A 24,523-nucleotide genomic window follows, 5' to 3' on the forward strand; every position below is an offset into this window, starting at 1 on the left:
AGTTTTACTCCTTATTGGGGCGCTGCTAGTGAAGAATTTGAAAAGCAGAGGTAACTGTGTGGGACATGCACACATGAATCACCAACTTCAGGAAATGCTGCACACAGAAAGAGACTGTTTCTATGGAGGCAGATTGTAAGAAATGCACTAAAAATGGAAAACAAAAGCAGTAGAAAGACCTAGCAGGGTTACCTAAATTTCATGGGACCAATTAAGGTTAAGTAGAACAGCACTGAATGACAGAATTAAAGAATAATTCAAGTTGGAAGGGAGCCTGGGGATCTCTAATCCATTCTCTGCTGAAAGCAGTTACCTGTGAGACCAGACCAGGTCGCTCTGGGGTTATCCATTTGGAAATCTCCAAGGGTGAAGACTGCACAACCACTCTGGGTCAACATGTTCCACTGCTTGACTGTCCTTAGTGTGAAAAAACAATAGCTTACATTCAGCTAGAACCTCCCTTGTTTCAATATAAAGGCTGTCATGTTTTGTCCTCCTACCATGCACTGCAGCAAGAGCCTGCCCTCACCTTCTCAGTAACCTCCCTGCAGGTACAGGAAAACTCCTATCAGGAAAATGCAGGCCCATCTTTTCTTTTCTGTTTCTAGCACTACTGTCCAGTTGTTGCTTTCTGCTGTATTCCAAACCTTTTGCTCTCAGAACACCTGAAATTTAAGCTGACTCTCTGATGCAATCACTGCATATTAATTCTATGGTGTCTGTGGCCCTTTGCTCCCTCTTAGAAGCAATTGAAAACGTTGTGAAACAAAAACCTGCAGTTCCTTCAGTTAAATTGGCTAAGTACCAATGATCAAGAAAAATAAAAATGCACTTGACCTACATAAAAAAGGGTGTGTCAGCACCAACTCAATATGAACATGTATATTTCTAAAAAAGGAAACAAAACTAAAATATGTCATGAAAATGAACTGTAGTAAGCTACTGCTGTTTCTTCATAGCAGTCTTAACTTGAAATGATAATCTGATTAATTTTTCTGGAATGAGTTGTATTAAATAAAATAAACCTCATCAGCTCCCGTAGAACTGTCAACTGCGACAGTGAACAGACCTAACCCCCCCCCCCCAAAGTATTAAAAATAGGTATGTGTGAGGTAATTACCCAGCTGTATTTTGACACTTGACTTAGCCTTGTTACACTGTGCATTTTGATCATCCCTCTCTTCATGTCTTATGTGTATGGATGCAGTTAAAACCTACTTTGCTGCAAATAAACTAGGTGGTCTCAGTAGGGAGGTAGAGTAAACAGTACCAGGAGTTCAGCAAAGAATGGGAACCAGCCTGAGGGCTCTCACACTCTCAGGAGAAATGGCTGATAGTGAAACAGTCTTGAAATTAGGGATTTTGTTATGGGTTTAGAAAAGGACTTTACATTTTGACTGGTGTAATATTATCAGCCTTCCCTAGCTAGTTTGGGATGATGAACACTCCAAAAATTACAGAAGAATAAGTGGCACAAAAACCCCCAACTCACCGCTAGAACAAAACCTATCCAAACTGTGTGTGAAAGAAATGGTTCAAGCCCATTTCATACTTATGGAAAAAGTACCTCTTGAAGCCGGTTAAGATTAGAAAGAGCTTAGCTTGGTACAGCTGCCTATTGTTTCAGATGAAAAGATTAGTATAGGTAGGAATTAATTTTTCATTGTCATTTTCATAAGAGCTCCATGTTCCCAGGTCTAGTCATTCCTTTCAATGTCACTGCCTCCTTCCCTGCAGATAGAGATACTCTGCAAGTGCTTGTTTAAACCCACAGCTGCAGAATAAAAGACAATTTACTGGGTAGCATTAGCATTTTGCTAAACTGACCTGCATTGGAAGAATGGAGCCTATTAAAGAAAGACTGCCTATTAAATAACATCACTAGACAAGAAATGTTCAGGTTTAAAACTGCATCTATAACTAATAATCAATTTATTGTTCTTAATCCCTAAAATCCTAATGCTCCAGATGCCTATCCATGGCCCTGGGAGCACATACACTATTCTCTCTACAATGGCAAGAGACTGAAGTTACTTCCCCAAGGAGAGATACAATAAAGTTTTATGTGTAGAGAAAAGACATCATCTTGCCTTTATTCAGCAACATAAAATACAATAAGATTTCGAGATTCTCATGTGCATTCCCACTTTTTTTTTTTTTTTTTGGCTTGTGCTTACATGCTGTAAGCCTTGCAAGTTTTGCTGTTGTTGATGGATTTTTTTACTTGTAAGTGGAGTGCAATGTCCTTTTTCTCATGCAACATGCATGTATAAGTAGCTTGTAAATACTTGAGAAAAACTAAAAAATTTGTACTCTGACTCCAAACATATCCTAGATGTAAGACTTTAAATAAACCCATACTCTTTATACGGAGTAAGTCAGGAAATGGGCTCAGAAAGATTCTAATATAATAATGCATCAGGGCTTCAGTAGTACCTTCAGTTATTAAACGGATTTGACAATAAAAATAATAATCTCCCTCTTTTTATGTATAAACAGCTGAAATTAAAACCCAAATGCAAATTATTAGTGTTTCCCCATCGTCTTAATAAATAAACCATTAAGATCCCAGAGCTAATTCAAATTAAACAGAAAACTCCCCTGAAGCTAAAATCAGTGAGATTAGAATCTCACTTGAACAAAAAAGTCATCCACATTGGATTTAATCTTTTCTGATTTGTAAGACAACCTGTTCAATGCAATGGAAAGATAATCCCTGGCACCTTGCACACTCACAGAGCTTTCCCTATTTAACAATTCAAAATATTCTGTACTAAGTGGATATCTTGGCGCTGCTTGACTTCTCCTATCACCTGACTGATGAGAAGGGTCCCAGTGCACTGGGTATTTGTGTTGTTCACATCTGTCCACCCTGAACTGATACAGCTTTGACAGAACACTGTTGACCTCCAAGGCATTCCAGTTCTGGAACAGATCCTCTGTTTGGACAGATCAACATGCAAAATCATTTCAGCTTCACACAGGGAGACTAAACACATCTTCTGTACTCAGATGGCATGAAAAGAACAAAACTGGAAGAAAGTATCAGATCCTTTAATATAATTAAGAGAATTTTGCCCCAGGACTGTTTCATCTTAGCTAGCTGTAAGGTCTGTCCCACATCTTAACAAGCTCAAACTTAACGTAAAACATTCCCTTTACTCCTTGTAGGTCCCTGGGATTCCTCTCTTGACACATCTGCCTAGTCCAGTTTTGAATGCCAGATACATATTCTTTCAGTTCTCTGGCTGCATTTGTCTACTCCGCATTTTCTGAAAAGACGCTGGAAGAACTTACAGTGTCAGCTGCTATAATTCTGCAGGTGCTTCCCCTGGATTCAGGTAAATAAGGAACTATTTATATAACAGCTTATAATACCTTATAGTAAACAGCTGATTTCAACTCCACTGAGGTAATTCCAATATAAAAAAATAGTTGGAACAATTTATAATTTCCCCTGCAGATTTCACAATAGCTTCATAATTTCTTTCACACATCATAAAAACATGCAGAAATTACTGTTATTTCCATTTTCTGTGAGGTCATAGTGAGTGAAATACATTGAATACAGACGAAAATAAAACTTGGAAGATTATTTCACCATCAAAGCTTTATGGCAGATATTGTATGTTGCTTCCTACATAAAAAAAAAGATTAAGTAAAACCATAACATTTCCTTTAAAAAAATACTTGTTTACTACCTTTCTTCAGTCTGTTTTTATGATGGTGTATAATTAGATGATTTTTAAGCATTAAAATGAACTAATGGAAACCATTGTTGAACTACATAATAAAAAAGCTACTGATAAAAATAATTTGTATAACATTGCGTTTTTACATGCTAGTTTTCAAGTTTCAGATTAAGATGCATTCCAATGGCTAATGCCTTACAAGCTAATAAGGATCAAGCAGAAAGTCAAAAATTAGGAAGGAGCTTCTGAAGTGTCGATGAAAGTATTCTTGGAAGCCAAGACCAGAGAGACTAATTCCTCCATAAAAACCTCTGTGAAAGAAGTAAACCTGAGTATCACAAAACTCAGATCATAAATTCAAGCTTTTACTGCCTGTCCCAGAAAGATCAAGTATTAACTTGTCCCTCAATTTTTTTTCATACTGAGGAAGGAAAGAGGAAAAACAAAGTTTACAGTTTACATTACATACATTGACCTAAACACATTTGATTGAAATAGGCACAGAACAATAGCACAAAAGAGGGGGAGAGTGGAGCCACAGGTTAGGGAGGGCTTGTATGAATAACTGCATTGAGACTGTATAGTCCTCGAGGGTGAGGACAAGCTGCTTAAATTCTCTTTAAGGAAATAAAGGGCCTGAGTGGACTGACTCCAGGAGAAGAGGGTGAAGCAGGAAAATAAGATTAGTTTAAGCGGATTCTATGCATGAGCTGCTTTTCAGTAGCTGGATTTGTCTATAAGGAAAAGGAGTATTTATATTTTAAACAATTACTGTATGTATAAATATAGGTACATACATATAAAATACAAAATTCCAGATGTCATTTTTGCAGCTAGAGACGAGGTATTACTGAATTTGAACCTTTACCAGTTTTATGTTTTGCTGTAACCACAAGCCCTAGGAAAAAGTAAGCACTACTTACTTAAAACGTAAGCTGACTGCTCGACTACACATACTCTTCTGTTAATGATTTACACATCCAGGAAAAGAAGCCCTCAGATTTATGCACAGCACTATTGTAAAGCACATTTACAATAAATTCTGCAGTCATGAGGTAACAAGGAAAGTATTTTCTTTTACTGATGTGACTCTACAAAAGCACTGAAAAACCCTGCTCAACCCCAAAACATCTGGCTGTCTGCTCTCACCAATCCAAGCTCCTTTAGAGTAAGGCGAGCACCTCCGCTCCGTCACAGGGTAATGCAAATCAACAAGGTAAGAACAAGAAGAAACCACCAGGTGTCTGGGTAATTCTAACGTCCTACTGGCCAAGAAAGGCCACGAAGACAAACGCAAAGCTGAAAGCAAGACAGCAGACCAAATCAAGGAAGCTATGAGGAAAACTAACAAGAAAATAACTTAGGAAAGACTTCTAGAAAGTAGATCTAGATAAAAGCATACTTGAAACTCAGAACTGAGACTGATCATACTGTAAAAATGCCATGACAAAGTGAATCTCAGCAGCAGAGAATTCTGCGCTGTAAGTGCAAACCTTCACCTCTTTCCACAACAGAAAAGATGACTGCTGCCTAAAGCACAGGGCTGAAAAATGTTACATCAAAAAAGTGGAATGTATCATTACAGGTAATAATTGTTAGGGTTTTGGTTTTGTAATTTTTTATATCCAAAAGATCTCCTGTAAGTTTTATGCTACAATCTGTGCCTGGATCACACATTGAGGCACTCAGCTAAATCTATTTTTTCTTAAAAAAATCACTGAAGACTATTTTAATGCAGAGGAATAGTGTTTGAATACAAGAACTCTTCCAGCTCTGAATACAGACATTTCCCAAACAGGTGAAGGATATAAAACACTTGTGAATGAATGAGCTTGCAATAACATATTTCAGTTTTAATATCATGACATCCAGCCTTTCAACCATTCTTGTTTTCTATACAGACAGCTGGCACACAGAAGAGGAAAAAACATGGGCAAGCTACTAAGAGAAAAAATGTTACTTAAAAATAAAGGAGGCATTATTAGGGGCAAAATACTCAAGTCATTGAATGCCTCATTTTCCTAAAATCCTTAGAAAATCTCAATCAGTATCTTGTTAACCATGGTTTTATTTAAGATTACAAATATGAGATAAACTAGGACCTACTGATACAGAATATGTAACTGGGCTTTAATTAATATAACAAGTGCTTCTTAAATACCAATGAAACAAAGAGCTTTTGTTGGCTGACAAAGCAAGTCTCACACACTCTTGAAGAAGAGGAGATAGCAAGTAGTTTTGGGACTGGAAAATAAATTTCAGTTTCCACTTTTCCAAAAATTTTGTGGACTTTAGATCCCACTGTATTACAGGTTGTGCAAGGCAGAGGACGAGCTGCAGCAAAGGCAAAGCAACAAAGGCTCAGCAGATGGATACAGGTACAGATCAAGCTCATCCTGCATCTCCTGCTGTTAATGCTGCCCAGAAGGAAGAGATCTCCAGCCACGGGCTAGTGAGGCAGCTGGGGCTGCCAGAGGAGTCTTGTATGTGGGGGAGGAGAATTGTGCTTTATTTTTGTTACACTTTTGCATGTAGGATCCAAGGCTTGATCTGCAAACTTCAAGGATATGGTAAGAAATTACTTTGGGTCAAAAGCACTCCTAAATAAAGAATGTATTTTATAAACGAAAAAAAGAAAAGCTATACTGTTGGTATGAATTAGGCATGTTTTCAGCATCATGAATAAAGCCAGTCTAGCTACACCAATGGCACACACATGCAGATGCTGAAGCTTAAACACTTAGGGAACTCACAAAATCAAAGCACAAGCACCTGACAGATTTTGCAACTGATGGATTTACATCCTTTGATTTTGCCTAAGTGCCACATTAAGCACCTACAGACAGCTGGAAGTCTCACAGGAGATGGCTCAGTAGACCCTTCCTATCTGAAGGCAACATAGCCTGTTAGACACATACAGTGCTTTGCACTGCAACTTTTACCTGCTTCTTCCTGGTACTTTCCACAAGCTTGCAATCATCTCCACCTTGCTGGATCTTATTTTTAATTTCAGTAGCATATTAACTATGAAATCTAGACAAACTTCTTATTATCTTGCCTAAAGCCAATTAATTTGTCCCTAGGAATTCTCTGACACTTCATAATTTAGTTACCCTCTTCTATTCTGCTGGATTGTACTGATACCTAATATTGAGATTACCAGGAAAAGTATGGATTCTATCTAAAATAATTATAATTAAAATCGGTGTGACACATGATCAGGATACCTGATCTTAGATGAAGATTTGAAGGAGGAGAAGTTTAATTATGATATTGCTTGGCTGAAATGCCCACATGTTTATAATGTCTTAGAATTTGTCTAATGTAATTTTTTCCACGAATACAACTGTTATTTATTAATAGCATATTTAAACAATAAATAATGTTTATTTCCTGGTTCTGTGTTAAGAATACAGATTCTCCTTCTTGCTCACTCTCTTGCCAATTAAAGCTAAATATCACAACTGCTTCTGACAAAAGAAGTGTTTGCTTTGGCTTTGAAGCACTCTTAGACCAGAATAGTGGTTGCACCAAGTAGAGCTCAGACACACGGTAGTAGTGACACTGCAAGAAGCCTGAGTTGCCTGTAAGACTACTTACATAACTTGCAATACTGTCTGCAGTAACTATTGCTGTCAAAATCAGTGTTAGTGAGGAAAAAAAAGGCAACTCAAGATGAAATAGGAAAGAAAAATTGCTAGTAATATATAAAGTGAATATGTATATTCAGTATCTTCTGACCCAAGATGAAACTCCTTATTTACAGAATTATCCCTTCCATGACATGGCCAGGATCCACTTTTAATGCCAAACACCAATTTCACTATTAAAATATTCTGTGAATCCTAAAAAAGATCTTCAGTTTTAACTTGAAAATAAAACAAATTCCAAAAGAAAAGACTTTGGTGTCTTCATTTTTCCTTTTTATAGTGCAAAGCATTGACTTGATTTGTTTCTCATTTTTAGTTCAGTATTTTCAGTGTCCGCAAATGCTAGCTTATGATTTTTCTATAAGGAGAAGTAGGATACAGAAATGACACCAGCAGTTGGTAAGCATAGGCAATTAAGCCAACTAAAATTTGTAATTAATGTGTAAAGAATCTGCAATACTGAACTTTGGTTTCATCAGTCCCTTGTGAATACAGGGAGGTGGGGGGTGATGAGGGAAGCGGAAAAAGTCACATACATTTTTCTTTTGTAAGTCACTGTACTTTCTCTAACTGGTTAGACAAAAACTCATGAGCCATTATCTTATCTTTAACAATAAACAGTAATAAAAATAAGGCAAGCAGTCCTCAAAATTAAATACTGAGTTATTTTACCTATTACACTAGCTTCATGTACACTTCAAACTCTTCTTTTACTCTACATTGTCCACATTCAGACAGGTATATGCAGAGAAATCTCACTGAATTTAGCGTCGGCTGAAGATACACACAGTACATCTGACTTCCAGTAGCTTTCTGTGTCATCGGGCAAAATATAAAATACCCACAAAACTCAAATTAATAGGTTTTCCATCAAATGGAATGCATCGAAAACTTGCATGATTAAAGAAAAACAAAAGCACAGTGTTTGACAGAAGACCAGGAGTATGTCCCTGATCTCACTCCCACTTGTGCCAACTTTAATTGGAATAATTCTAGCATAGTTAGCAGGGATACATCTTCAAAGAAGACGAAAAATGTGATGCAAGTAAAAAGAAGAATTCCTCAGCAATTAGGAAACAAACGATGTGAAGGCTGCGCCCATATCAATGTGTTCAAGGTAAGCCTTGAAAATGAAACTGTATTTTCTAATTAGAGTGGGATTTCAAGCAGCTTCTTAAGCTTATCAAGTTGTTTTCTATTTTATGGTAATATCATCAAACTCCTTCTCATTCTAATGAACTGTAATTCATAAAAGTTAACTATAGAGGAGTTACTTATGTAAAGGTTTAGCAAGTGAATGATGGGTTCAATTGTTTTCATTCAAGAATGGCAACACTTTGAATATTTGCCATAGTTATCTTGCCTTTACTTGACAACCAAACTGAAAAATTCGTGTCAGTTCAAATTATCAGGATTTGATTTTCCAGATACTGATTTAATGTGAGACTTCCCATTTATTTAATTGTGTTTACAGATACTTCAAATCCCAGCACCTTGATGATTGTCATACTGTGGTCCAGGATCAAATTGTATCTCAAATTCAATTCCACTTTTCTCTAAAGGTAGAGTTGTCTTCTACTGTAGCTCTATGGCCCGGTAAACACACTATTTTCCTTGCTAGCAATGGGCTGCAGGCTGTACTGGCTTTGCAAATCCACAGAACTGAGGGTTGTCAGGCTTACTTCAAACATTTTTTGGCCTGCCTGCACCTTTCTGGGGGGCTTGTTTAGGCATAATAATAATTTTTCAAATTTATTCTACTTTTACTTCTCTTTTTTGTACATATAACTGTTTTTTTTTTAATATGTGGTAGTAACCCATAGTTATTCTGATACATGAAATATTCAATAATGGTATAATGGTGCAGTGTAGAGTAATACAAACCTGGTCTGATAGCAGAAACCTTAAGGATGTGGACACAGGATGTGGTACAGAGAAGTTTAGGCATGGGTTGATGAGTGGGACAAGCTGACACTAGAAATGCAAGGGCTATAAACAACTCACCGATGGTCAACTAAAGAATGCCTACACTGTGCCAAGCAAAATGGAGGTAATGAAGAACAATATTCAAGATATGTAAAACGCACCAAGTAGAGCAAACTTGGATGTAATGTAAACTGGTAGACCAATGAATAAATAGCAAGGTGCAGAACATTAGCAAACATATAAAACCGACTCAAACTGTATCCTAAAGAAGGGGACAAAGAAACCATAAACACCAGTATCACATTCCTCCTAGCGAAGAAAATTACGTAAACCCATCATCAACATTTTACTCCTCTCAGTGAAAGACTTGGAGGACTGATGGTTGGCTGCAGTGCTCCTCCTTCCTTTCTGCTCGAGGCACAGTAGCATTATTGACCTTGGGACACAGAAGTAGCAAAAGGATAAGCAGAGAAAAAGAGGTGGATACCAGGAATCATGTGCGAGATGGTTTCAATTGTATTATTATTTTTTGAGATTTTTTCTGAAATCGTATTCTTTATTTTCTTTTTCTGTAACAATGAGATCTGGACCAGTAAGAATTCCTTGATTAGACTCCTCTATTATAATAAAAATAAATCCACAGCTTTACATATAAGAAGTGTTCCCTTTTTTGCTCATATCAAAATTTAAAACACATTACCCCTTATCTAGAACTTATTTAAACATTCAAATTTTATTTTCAGTTTCCTGACTAGTGCTCCTTAATATCTCATGTTTTTTCTCACAGGAAGGATGTTTTAATAGCTTAAATATTAAGCTTTTAATAGCTTAAATATTAAATATAGATAAAATCTCTCTACTTCATTTTCCTACAATCTGTTTCATCCTATTATATACATAAATAAAAAAACCCCAAACCATCCAAAATACAGCAATATCATGTGATTATCACAGGTACAGGACACAGGCACATAAGTTATCACAAAGAATTTCTGGTTCTCAGTTTTTACTTACCTTTGAAGCATGGTTTTTTTGCTCATTTCATGCATATAAAAAATGGTGTATGTACTTGCATGGACAAAGAGGAGGTGAGGAAAATTTGAAAGGCTTATGTATGAGGCTTAATATACATATTCAATTCTAAACCAAATAAATGGCATGCTTTCTCATGCACATTCTTCCACTGGAATTGCTTATATAGTCAATTATCTGTTTTAGCATTTGTTTCTAATAGTCTTCCTAATGTGTAAACCATGCTTTAGAAACAAGATAGCTTCTGGCCTGGACTACTGACTAATGCGTAATTTAGTGTGATGTTGCTACAGCAACCAGAAAGATGGACTAGCATATCATATATCATTTACACATTACTCGGAAAGCACAGCTTTCTAAAAGCCATTAACCAAGCAGAGGTGCTGTGATGGAGGAGACAAGGATGTCTTAAAGCATTCTGAAATAGTTTCCATTGTTCTGAAGCGCCAGGGAAGAAAATCAAAGTAATAAGCAGCACAAATAAGAGTTTAGTATTTAAGAATAAAACAGCCTTCCGTTTTTAACACGTTATCAGCATTTCTCAGGGTCCAGTTGCCAGAAAACGCTTCTAGATCACTGACATACTACCTAGACTTCTCAATTCAGACTTGTAAAAGTGAATGTTTGTGACCCACATCATGGCATGCAGAAATCTTGTAGACCCCATATTATGTACAGCAAACCAGCTGTTAGAACGAATGCTTGAGAGGTTGGCAAAATGGGGGCTATGACCTTGCTCCAATGGACCTCCTCAGCCTTCATTAAAGGTAGTCATGGTCCTCCAGTACAAGCCGATTACTTTTCCTACTCCTTGCAGTTACATAAACTAATATGAAAACAAAACCAGTGTGTGCTTGCATGGTGGTAGTGGTGGTGATGGTCACATTTAGCAGATTGATTGGGAAAATTTGAAGTAGTGAAACTATTCATGCATTGAGTTTGCAAGTGATCTGGAAAACATGCAGTTTATAGTAGCACTCTGAAAAAAAGTACCCATGATTGGGTTAAAATTTTAGATTCACCAACAGGGTGCACATTTTGGATAAGCAAGTGAACAAAACATCTGGGAATGAGTCTGGGGATGTTTTCCAGACCACAGCAGAAAGATTAATGACTAAGTCTGTCAGGCTAAAATGGAAGCTTACAGAGAGACTGGGTAAGGTTTTGATTTAAGAAAAAAAGAATAATAGTACAACAATCTATAGAGTGGATAGGCCTGCTGCTCATTGTCAAAAAGGGTATAACTCTTTGCTTATGTACAAACACAAGAGAGTTTCATAATTGTGTCAAAAAAAGGAACATTTTGTACTGCCAGAAAAAGGAGAAATTCTGTAAGCAAAAGAGGATGCCCAGTCTTTTTCTACATCTGAAGTACCAGAGAGTTCCTGGCAGTCACATTCAGAGGATGGACAAGTTTCTGCATGTTCAAGACACTCCCTGAGAGCACCTAACAGTGAAACCCCAAGTGCCCAATACTTCCCACAGCATCATCCTGCACAATGGAGAATATGCTGCAATACATCATTTCAGGGCTGAAGACAAAAGCAACACGAATCCAGGTGGAATACAGCACCTTCCTTATTTTAAGATGCTTGTGTAGGTAGGATCAAGTTTTTGAAAATGCTACCACTGGTGGCACCATGGACATCACTGCCTATATGCCATGAATGTACTGGACACGAGCATAAGACAAAAATAAAGAAACAGTGTCTATCAGAAATCTGAGGACAGGGACAACTGGAAAAGAAGTGGGGAGGAAGAGCTCTTGTTGGAGATCCTTACTCCGGGGAGAACTACAGAGCCTGTAACTGTGCATGAATTCATCACCATAATGGGATAGAGAAGAATAAAAAGAGTCTTCAACCAAAAAGGTAGTGGCAAAATTTCTGTTCACACAGCTGTCGGTTTCCTTTTCCCATGGTACACCACTGTTCCAACAATATCTTCCATGGCCATCAACTCATCTAGGTTTACAATTCAGAAACAATGAGATAGAATTACCAGCTAAATCCATCCAGCTGGGACACCCCTTCCTCCTTCTGGCAAGGAATATTGATGCTATTGAGCTTATTGGCCTCTACCCAGACTGTTAGTTGGCCCACATACAAAGAAATCCCCTTCCCTCTGGAAGGATCTGGCTGGCAAAATTCAGCCAATGACAAAAGAGACCAGAGCTCCATTAAGTCAGTTTCATTATCACCTAATACAGAGAACAAAGATCCCAAGACAGTGCAATAGATCATAGCTCTGAAAGGAGTTCCTAAATATGTCACAAAGGAAAGGGCACAGTCCTGAATCAGGACAGAAGCTCAATGCTGTGCCTCATCATGATCTTACAGTGCAATCTCTGTTGCAATGCTTGCTGAGCGTGCTTTGAGCTACTAAGGAAAACCACGTGTGCTAGCAAGTAGACACATGCAAGGCTGTCAAAGATGTTCTGGCCAAACGGAGGAGGCTGATCAGATCAACAAGGACTGGCAGCCTTGCCCCATGCTTTTTCCAAAGAATTATTTCAGATGGAGGGCAGGGATCCTGTCATATCGTGCCATCTTTTCTTGTAAGGCATTCCCAAATGCAGGTGTAATGTCTTCACTCAAACACTGTTATCATACTGCCTGGCAGAGGCAGTCCTGGCTTTGGGTGAATGCATCATGAGCTGAATTAAAGGCAGGCCTGCAGTGTGCTATAGAAGACAGGGCAGCACCAATTGTATGGGCTAGAAATTGCCGTGGGAGAAGGTACAAGCAGCAGAACAGGGTTACACAACATACGGACTGGAAAAGGGGAATCTGAATTGGGTCTCTACTGAGGGTCAGCTTTCATAAAAGCTGCTCATTTGCCCTTGACAGAAAAGGAACACACAAGCAGGAAAAGTCTGGGCAACAATAAAAAGGACTTATTGAAAAAGTAAAGAGGAAAAACTCTGCTGGCCCAAGTTATTGCAGGCAAAATCTCGTTCAAGTACAGCTGCATGTCCTGTGTATCCCATTAGACTATACCTTAGGCTATCTAAGCATAAGTGTTGAATCCAAGCAAGTCCTCTTGCTTACCATAAAAAGGCTGAAATAAAACCCATGAGAAAGCCTTGGTTTTTTATTACCATGGTGGGTTGACCTTGGTCAGCTGCCAGATGCCCACCTAGCCACTCTTACCCCCCTCTTCAACAAGAAAAGAGGCAAAAATAAGATGAAAAAACCTTGTAGGCTGAGATAAAGACAGGCATATCACCTCCCAAGTGCCATGCCAAATGAAACAGATTCAGCCTGGGGAAAACTAACTTAATTTATTGCCAATTAAAAGGATCAGGATGGTGAGAAGAAGCAAAGACAAAATTAAAACAACTTTCACTCACACACCTTTCTCCCAGGCTCAACGTCACTCCTTCATTCCTGATAACTCTACTGCCCATGACCAAAGCAGGTCAGGGGGGACCAGTGGATTATGGTCATTACACAACGGCTCATCTCTGCCACTCCTTCTTCCTCACGCTTTTCCCCTATACTATTCCCCTGCTCCAGCATGGGTCATTCCCTTGAGCTGCAGTCCCTCAAGAACTGCTCCAGTGTGGGTCCTCTCCAGAGGCTGCAGTCCTTCAGGAAAAAAATCTGCTCCTGTATGGGCCCTTCAAGGGCCACAGTTCCTGTCAGGAGAACCTGCTTCAGTGTGAGCTCCTCCACAGGCTGCAGCTCCTCCATGAAATACCAACCGGCTCCAGCATGGGTTTCTACATTGGCTGTAGCGTGGGTATCTGCCCCACTGTTGTCTCCTCCACTAGCTGCAAGGGAATACCTGCTCTGCCACCTGGAGCACCACCTGCCTTATTCTTTTACCCGATGCTCACACTTGCTTCTTGCACTTTCTTCCCTCATTTGTCACATTGCCCTGCAATGTTTTACCCTACACCTATTATTTTATACCTTGCACATTTTATATGTTTTATACCTTATTTATTTTATACCCTATTTTATCCCCCTGCACTGGGCACTGGCGAGGCCGCCCCTCGACTCCTGTGTTCAGGTTGGGCCCCTCACTGCCAGGGGGACGCAGAGGGGCTGCAGCGTGTCCAGAGACGGGCAGGGGGCTGGTGCCGGGGCTGGGGCACAAGGCTGGTGGGGAGCGGCTGGGGGAACTGGGGGGGCTCAGCCTGGAGAGGAGGAGGCTCGGGGGCACCTTGTGGCTCCCTGCAGCTGCCTGACAGGAGGGTGTGGGCAGGGGGGTCGGTCTCTTCTCCCAGGTGACAAGTGACAGGGCAAGAGGAAACCGCCTCAATTTACGCCAGGGGAGGTTTAGATTGGGTATTAGGGAAAACTTCTCCACTGAAAGGGTGGTCAAGAGTGGAGGTGTTCAAAAACCTTGTAGATGTGGTGCTTAGGGACATGGCTTAGTTGTGGACTTGGCAGTTTTGGTTTAACGGTTGGACTTGATGATCTCAAAGGTCTTTTCCAACCTAAATGATTCTGAGATTCTATGATTTCTCCAAGCTTCATCTTTCCCTGAGAGCCAAGGACAGCCTCAACTGCTTTCAGATACTTCCCCAGGCCCTGAGACTGTTCCAGTGAGAACATCACCTGACAAGTACATCATCCCCATTTCTTAATAAAAAAAATTTAAAATGTATTTAGTGCTCTTTTTTCTTATTTTATTCTCAGAGTTGACTATACAAATACGTCACTCTGCCAGAACCCTGGAAGCTCACTGCTATAAGGTAAACATGATCCTCAAACGCTTGTTTGGAAGGTGCTAATTTCAGAAGACAATTATCTTCAGGTTTATTCTTCTCACAGTTCCTATAAAGCTTGATGAATGCACACTCACAATAAATTCTTAAAACCCAATCTATAATAAATGGGTTTTATTATATAAATGGCTAAGCATATAAAGTATTTATAAAGTCATGACATTTTTAGATTGTTGTTTAGCAGTCCTCTAGGTATCACCTTCTTTCCCTGATACAATAAAACTGGAAACTGGGACACTTCATGTTTACACACAGGAAAGTGGAACAGTTGCAGACATGGCAAGGGTTGCTGCTGACAAGCTCATGTCAAATCTGATTGTGAATTTAGAGGATGGCAGCAATGAGCAGGTATTTGCAATTGCTTTAGAAAGACCTTTTTTTTTTCTTTAGAAAGAGCCCTTTTCTTGTTGTTACTAGTGCAATACAGAATAAATCTGATCTTGATGATGCAGTTCCAGATCCCCACTGAAATTAACTTTTTCGGAGTTTATAAAGATTATGAAAGATGTTTCACACTTCAAAGTTTTCTATCCTAACTGACAAAAGCAAAATCAAAGACTTTGTACCTCTAAGTGAGAAGTTATTTCATCCCTGTAGACTAGAGTGAGTTGAGTTAGACAATGAAAGACAATGATCAAAAAACTGTTGCTTACATGAGAGGGAATAGGAACAGAGAGGAGACAGCAAAAAACCACTTACAGGTTAGCCTACCTCTGATTAGAGGTGTTCCTATGGAAATCATAGACAGTCACCATGCACAGGAGGTCTTGTAAATTTTGGTTTTGCATAAACAGGAGTCTTAAAAAACTCAGAATATCAAAAGCTACCTTTGCCCACACATTGAAATCTCATGCACAGGGACAGTGATTTTGAAAAGATGAATATGTTTTCACCTTTAGAAGCACAACAGAGAAGAGGATCTATGTTTTAATTTTTGTTTAAACTGTCTGATCAAATTAAAGCAGCCATTACTAATCTAGCTTCACTTCTACCTGTCTACTAGTGACAGTCTTAAAACAGAACTGAGTGACTAAAGCAACAAGATCCCAGTTTGTACAGGAAAGTATAGAGAGAAGGGAGTTCCTTTGAACTACACACAATTACATATTATTTCTATTTAAATATACTTTTAAAAATTACACACATTTTATAAAATTTTAAAGAAATTATGAAACCTCCAGAATATTTCTTCCTTATAGACATATTCTGATTTTATTCTCGTTACAGAAATATCAGGTGCTTTAACTGTAGTGAAAATTTAATATTAATCACCTACACACGCACACTGCTAAGAATGACTCAAGCACAACCTTTTTATTCTACCATCATAATCTAGCTTTGGCTGACTTGCAGGATACTGGAACAGAATGTTGATCTGGAAACAATCTTACTGAACTCAGGACAGCAGACAGCATGAAAGAAGAATTACATCAGCAATATTCTGTAAGACTAGGTCAAGACCGCTGATGGACAGCCACACAGTTATTTACTAAGTGATGACAGCAGGATTTAAAAACTGTTCTTATTTAATGCCAGCCAAATACAGTTTTAATACGTTAAAGCAGAATAAATATAAGAAAATCTTCAATAACATTAAGTCAGCGGAGAGCTCTGATCACCCAAAGACATTTCAAAAGACCAAGTATATTATTCCAATTTACTTAAGAGAATAATTCCACTCTGAGGACAAGTTGTCCTGGTTTCAGCTGGGATGGAGTTAATGATCTTCTTAGCAGGCAGTAAGATGTTGTGTTTTGGCTTTGTTGTGAGACACTTCAGTTTCTCAGGTATTGTTAGAGAAAAGGCTGGAAGAGCACAAGGCATTGGGAGGGGACACAGCCAGATCAGCTGGCCCAAACTAGCCAAAGAGGTATCCCATACCATGGAATGGCATGCTTGCTGTATATATACTTGAGGGGTTGGCTGGGGTGGGCAGATCATTGCTCGGGGACTGGCTGGGCATCGGTCGTGCATGGTGAGCAGTTGTGTTGTGCACCAAGTGTTCCTCTCTTTCTTTCCCACTGGATTTTATTCTTTCCCTCCCTCTTTTCATTATAACGGTTATTGTCATAATTGTTATTATTGTTCTTTCATTTTTATTCTATTTCAATTATTAAATTGTTCTTATCTCAACCCTTGAGTTTTACATTCCTTTCCAACTCTCCTCCGCATCCCTCTGAGTGAGGGGGGAGTGAGCAAGTGGCTGCGTGGTGCTTAATTACCAGCCAGAGTTAAACCACAACACAAGTACAATCTTCTTGTAAGGCCAGAACATTTTAAATGTAAGCTGTTTGTAAACAGGATTTTTCTCTAAATGTCGTAATGAATTATTTGTCATTCATTAACCATGTCATTGTCCTGGATATGCTAATTGAGTAAAGGATAGAACCAGAAATTACTAGAGATACATATTTTCTTGTTTTATACGTATGATTTTTTAAAGGCTTAATGAGCTTGAATTAGAACTACAGTCCCATATGAACTGCTATAAATTTTGTTGTGTTTTTTATGTCTGTTTTACTAATATGTAAAAGGGAAGACCAGGATCCTATAGCTTAGCTTTCCCATTCATTGCTAATACAAAGCAGAGCACAAGACTTGTTACTATGAATGCATAGCGTAGCTCACCTATGGGAATTTTCCATTTATTGTGTGCGAAAGGACATACCATAAATGATGCTATGGCCCCTGTTCATTGGATAAATCCAACTGTAAGAAAGTGTCTATCCTTCTCCAACACACCATCTTGTTTCTGGAGAAAGCAATGGTGTTTACAGTTAGTGCCCTATTTGATTCTCTATCTACACTATGGAGAACATAAAAATCAGATACTGTAGGCACTGGAAGATACAAAGTTTTGCACACTCACTCCCAGCCCCAATCATAACATCTATTACCTCACTGTCGTTCTAGCTCTGAGCTAATGTGTGTTTTTATAAAGCTGCCACAGCTCTGAGCACACTCCTACCTTCCTCCTGGCCAAGGGTTTGGTTGCTTGGGCTCAGGATCAGCTTCAATAATGGTGCAAGTGCAAGTGCAAATGTCTGCCTTTGAAGACGGGTCTTCCAGAGAAAGCTCTGCTGAGAAGCCTCAGTGAGTGCTCAACCCCATTTTGCTCTGCAGTGGCTTTTAAGGTGAGGGCTTCATGCTTGGCCCCCACCTGAACTACACTGCAGCTGTGTTGCAGTCATGCCTGTGCCAGCCCAGGCACCCCACTGATCTGGATGCTGACCCTGAACATTGAACTTGAGCACCTGGCCTGATGCCTGAGCCATCCCATCTCTGCGGACTTGTCTGGCCACCTGGGATCATGGCAGAACCTGGCTACCATCACCAGGCTTAATCAGGCACTGCAGGGATAAGCTCTTGCACATATTATGAAAACACACAGACTTTTGCCTCTACCTAGTTTATTGCTAGGCAGCATACCATGTGTCTGAGACTGCAGCTGGTGCATTTTGACAATATGGCTGAGTGCATCAATGAAGCAGGGAGGTCTCACTCTTCTCACCTTCCTTGCTTCTGGACATGTGCTCCCACTTCCCCATGTGCCAGCTGAGCTCCAAACTGACAAACAACTACTTTGGACCAAAAACTTCTGTCAGGTTAGAGAGTTAAATCAGTTTCATAAGAGGTCCAGTGAGCACCAACGATGGTGCAAAGGAAGTAGTGCTCACTGGTAGGTAGGAATAAGAGCAGAGGGAGGAGTGGGTGAGCAAGACCTCCACTTTTACAGAATTGTTTGCTAGTTTAACTAAGCTGCAGCATCAAACCCAGTCCTAAAAAGTTATAGCCAGCTGCATGACCCATCTCTGTACAATCAAATTGTGCTATGCTACATTTCCTTAGGTTCATGAAGAGTATGCACAAATGCACGTGTTCTCACCAGGCTTTCTAGTTAAATCCTGCATAATTTCTCCATATTTTATCAATATTCCTGGCTAAGTGAGGAGGTCTCAGAAGACGGGAGGTCAGCCAACATGACACCCTTCTAAAAGAGGGTAGGAAGGAGGATTCAGGGAACTACAGGCCTGCCAGCCTGACCTCGGTGCCAGGGAAGGTTATGGAGCAGATCATCCTGGCTGCCATCCCGTGGCACATGCAGGTCAACCAGGGGATCAGGCCCAGCCAGCATGGGGTTATGAAAGGCAGATGGACCTGATCTCCTTCTACAAGACGATGACCCACCAAGTGGATGAGGGAAAGGCTGTGGATGTTGTCTACCTGGATGTTAGTAAAGCCTTTGACACCATCTCCCACAGCATTCTCCTGGAGACACTGGCTGCTCGTGGCTTGGGTGGGTGTGCTCTGTGCTGGGTTAAGAGCCGGCTGAGTCCAGAGAGAGGTGGGGAATGGAGTTACATCCAGCTGGTGGCCAGGGCCCAGTGTGGGGGCCAGTCCTGTTTCATATCTTTACCAACGATCTGGGTGAGGGGACCGAGTGCCCCCTCAGTGAGTTCACAGGTGACCCCCAGCTGGGGGGAGCGTTGATCTGCGGGAGGGCAGGAGGCTCTGCAGGGGGGTCTGGGCAGGCTGGAGCGATGGGCCCAGGCCAGTTGTGTGAGGGTCAACGAGGCTCAGTGCCGGGTCCTGCCCGTGGGTCACACCAGCCCCCGCAGCGCTGCGGGCTGGGGGCAGGGGGCTGGGAACTGCCTGGGGGGAAAGGGCCTGGGGGGGCTGGTCGGCAGCCGGCTGGGCATGAGCCCCCCATGTGCCCAGGTGGCCAAGGAGGCCAGCAGCACCCTGGCTGGTGCCGGGAACAGCGTGGCCAGCAGGGCCAGGGCAGTGCTGTCCCCCTGCACTGGGCACTGGCGAGGCCGCCCCTCGACTCCTGTGTTCAGGTTGGGCCCCTCACTGCCAGGGGGACGCAGAGGGGCTGCAGCGTGTCCAGAGACGGGCAGGGGGCTGGGGCCGGGGCTGGGGCACAGGGCTGGTGGGGAGCGGCTGGGGGAACTGGGGGGGGTCAGCCTGGAGAGGAGGAGGCTCGGGGGCACCTTGTGGCTCCCTGCAGCTGCCTGACAGGAGGGTGTAGGCAGGGGGGTCGGTCTCTTCTCCCAGGTGACAAGTGACAGGGCAAGAGGAGACAGCCTCAAGTTACGCCAGGGGAGGTTTAGATTGGGTATTAGGGAAAATTTCTCCACTGAAAGGGTGGTGAAGCATTGGGACAGGCTGTCCAGGGTTTTACTTGAGTCACCGTCCCTGGAGGTATTTAAAAAAAATGTGTAGATGTGGTGCTTAGGGACATGGTTTAGTGGTGGACTTGGCAGTTTTGGGTTAACAGTTGGACTTGACGATCTCAGAGGTCTTTTCCAATGTAAATCAACTCTGTGATTCTATGATTAAACATGCTGATAGTTTTGGTAGTTTAGAAAGAAAAACAAAGGCTGCACATGGAAGCAAATTAAAACAAAAAAGACCAATGCCCTACTTCCCATCAGGAGGCAATGTCCAGCCACCTCCTGGGATGTAGGCCCTCAGTATGCTTAGAGGTTGCTCCAGAAGACAAATGCCTTAATAATTACTGCTCCCTGCTCTCTTCCTTAGCTTTTACTGCTGAGCAGACATAATATAGTATGGAATATCCCTTTGGTCATCTTGGTTCACCTCTTCAGACTGTGTCCCCTCCCAAACTCTTGCCCACCCACCGCCTACTGGCCTTTGGAGGAGGGATGTTGGAGAGACAGCCTTGATGCTGTACAAGCACTGCTCAGCAGTAGCCAAAACACTGGTGTGTTACCAACATCTTTCTAGCTACAAGGATTGCTATCCCCTCCTAACTAGACCAAATACACTCACCCAACCCGACCCTCCCTGAACTTGCCAATGTCAAAATGCACTCTGCAGAACACAGACAAGCTGCTTGACCCACCAAACTACAGGATCTCACTACATTTTGATTATTAATGCTTATACAATTTTCTTTAGTGAAGAAAATTATTACACAAGGGCTCCAAGAGGTCTGTGGGAAGTACATAAACACCAGAAGTGTTTATTTAATTACCAGTCCCGCTTGAGTGCACATTGCAGATTTCGACAGTGTTTGACACAGCCAGGAATATTACTGGATGCCTGATTAAAAAAATTGGGTAAGAAACTAAGAGAACAATATGAAAATATCTTCATTGTACAGAGCTGGGTGACAGAAACAAATACGGCACTTCTTCATAGTCCTCTATTTAGTTTGGTGGTTAAGCACGCACGTTTCCTCAGCAAACCTCCCAAAAACCTTTAGCAGAGGTTATACACATGGAAGAAAAGCAATAGTGCATAGAAAGAAAAGTGCAAATTCAGGGCAATTGCTCTGCTTACCAATGTAGCAACTTGCAACAATCTGAGCAGGAGGTCAACAAAACAGGGCTTTATAAACTCAGTAACAGTTACCACTAACATGGGCAACAGTGACTTTGAAGAGGCATCTGAAAGGTGGGATTATACCCCTTGGTCTTTTCCCTCTCCTGCCATTTTTTCCCAAGGACTTCCCTTCACTTGCACACGTCAGGAAGGACAGTCAGGAAAGCAGTGGGAACACTGGCCAGACCTGTCCTGCAGGTGCTGCCCAGCCATTGTAACATCGGTGTTTGAGGGGATCACAGCCTGCTCTTAAGTGCCATAAAGCACATCCTTCCCACCACAGGCAGCACCTTAGCTTCACAAAGGCTAATTAAGCTTTCACATTCATCACTGATCTGTCAAAAGCTCAAGAGTGAGAAAATCTTAATACCCCTGCATACACAAACCAGCTGACAACTGCCCAGACCTGCAATGAAAATATGTGCTGCAGGCAATGAAAATAATAGCTGAACCACACAATTCCAAAAAACTAACATTAGTGCCATGGTCCAGTCTCAAAAAATCATTTTTGAATTAAGCTAGATCTGTAATATGTCAGGGATCTGTCATCCACATACTTCTCTACAGATCCACCCTCACAAGAGCCAACAGCCTGGAGCACAGGCTGGAAGAAACCACCAGATTCAGACAAGCCACCTGCTATTATGAATAACCATATTGCAGAAGCTTGTTAACGAATTAATCAAGATACATTTTAAAAGTAGCTACTTCTTTGGCTCTGACTGTTTTTATTGGGCGGTGATCCAGCCTTTAATTGCTTTAATGGGAAAGAATCATCTTCCCATTTCCAGCTAAAGTTGGTTCTCTATTTTAGATCTACTTGTTCTTGTGGCCCAGATAGTTCAGAGTTTTGTGTTTTCTTCTCCTCTCTGTCCTTAGTGTTACAGTGTCCCATTGGCATTCTTCCTCTATGGTACAATATGTTGAGGAGAGATTCAATATCCCCTCTCAGACAGCAGACAAGTTGAATGGGGCTTTGATGTCCCTGCCTGTGGTAGGGGATGTTGAAAACTGGTGATCTTTAAAAGGTCCCTTCCCACCCAAATGATTCTGATTTGAAGATTTTATTCCTTCTCAGACTTTTTGCTAGGGTAAAGATTATTTTTGAGGTATCTTCTTGTAAGAAAGGCTACTAGAATAGTAAGAATAGAATCTTTCTTTGCATCTGCTCCAATTTTATTTTATGTTTCTTGAATATGAATGAGTAGAACTTCACAACTTATTTTGATGTGTTAACTAGAACTTTGCCTAACATCATTAACACTCCCCTAATTCTGCTGGAAATAATTCAGCTAAGACAGGCCAAAGCTTCTAGGTTTTTACTTGCCAATGCAATTTTCCTGTGTTTCCAAATAATGAGCTTCTGGCTGAAACAGTAATTTTTGTTACTAGTCTATTCTCAGTCCTTGCATTCTGTTCCATTAGATTTGCATTTTGTACTACTGGATTTCATCCTGTTTACATTACTGTAGTTCCCAAGGTCACGTAGTTCTTCCTGTACAGCACTTTGATATCGGGAGTGCGCTTTGCATAACCGGGAAATTTAATCAACGTATTTCTAGCTTTTGTGTCCAAGTAATCAAAACAAGTATTAAAGATTCAATTCCAACACTCACCCTGTGGAATTTCAAAGCTAACCCTCTTCTACACAAGAGCTTTCCTTTCATTGCTAGAGTTATTATCTACTGAGGTACAGCCCTACAAATCCTTTTCTAAATCCCACTTTTCAATCCTTTCAATCCTATAGTTTCCTATTTGTCAACAAAAGGTGTGCTTTACTGAAGTTAGATGAGATGTACTGCACTTCTACATATACAGGTATCAGACTAGTATAGCTCAAACTACTTCAGCATTTCATTCTACTCTCCTCTATTTCTGTATTTGTCTTTACCTTAAAAGAACTGTTCTAAAGTTCTGCATGTTTTCTAAATTACTCTGACCAGTGTATAGCTGCCTGGATCTTGGTCTCCCAGCCTCCCCTTTAATATAGATTCTATGTGCACAACATTCTTGAGTCATCTCGTACTATTGGAGAATGAACAGACTTTATAATTACATGTTTTGCTTTCTTACACCGCCTCCACACAGCTATGTGATGGAGGTTCCCCATTCCTCAACATTAGCAGACAACTTGGGAACTCAACAAATCATTTGCAAAAGAAATCTTGTGTGAAACTTGAAAAACAAAAGTATCAAGTGATTTATAACTGTACAAATGAATGAAGGAGAAATGTTAAACATCTACTGAAATCTGTATGAGTCTATGAAATGAAGAACAATGTTGAAACCGGCCGCTGATTGTTGCTGTGTATTACCAATTTGAGGCACTGTTCTCAGATCCGTAGGCCGTACCTTCTGTATTAGCAGCCTGGCTTTCTGTCGCTGCACCCTTGGTTTTGTGGTTCTCAGATCTTAAAAATTATAATCTGGTCTTGTCTTACAAAGACTGGCTTTAGCCCAGATGCTTGTCAGTTCACTATTTCAGCTGCTTTAAAAATGTTCTGCAATTTTAAAAGCAAATGTGTTGGTTTTTGTTTTTGTTTTTGTTTTTTAACTGAAATACCTCATTTCTCACATACATAGTTTCAAGTTACAAACTCAGGATTGTTTCTTCTATTCAGGGACTAAGATTCTCAGAAAAACCATAAAGTTATACGTATTCACATCAAAATGAAAATGCCAAGCAAACACACAGAGGTCTTTTGAGAACAAACTATTGTAAAAAAAAGTAACATTTTTTGGGTTTTTTTCCTTGTTGATACTGATTTTTAAAGAAATACAAAGTTTTCAGATGGCCTTTCAGTGTTTGCTTGTCCAACTTCATCCCATAAACCTCAGAAAAGTACTTGAAAAGAAATTACTCACATAGATGTTGCACTAAGTCTAGCTGAAAGAAAAAAAAAATAGCGAAAGAACAGTCCTAGTTCAAAGCAACAGAGTGTTTCATTCTATTAAATGAAATTGACTTGAAAATATTCTTTTTAAGTGGACTCGATCCTAAATCTGCTTCTTAACAAAGTCTGAAGTGTTTTTGCCAGTGTTTCCTCTGAAGTCTTTACTTTCTCCTCTGTGTCTCTTTTCCTTAAACACAAAACCTAGTGGGTATTTACTAACATAGCAGTTGCTTATTCCAA

General features: G+C 40.4%; 1 protein-coding gene across 7 annotated transcripts in view; it reads right to left on the bottom strand.

The window, feature by feature from the left end:
* PRLR (prolactin receptor) overlaps window positions 1–24,523 on the bottom strand; it is a 122,870-nt gene that overhangs the window by 43,397 nt on the left and 54,950 nt on the right. The gene's annotated exons all lie outside the window — the stretch shown is intronic.

The sequence above is a fragment of the Falco cherrug genome, chromosome Z (assembly GCF_023634085.1).
Source record: "Falco cherrug isolate bFalChe1 chromosome Z, bFalChe1.pri, whole genome shotgun sequence".
Taxonomy (NCBI): Eukaryota; Metazoa; Chordata; class Aves; order Falconiformes; family Falconidae; genus Falco; species Falco cherrug.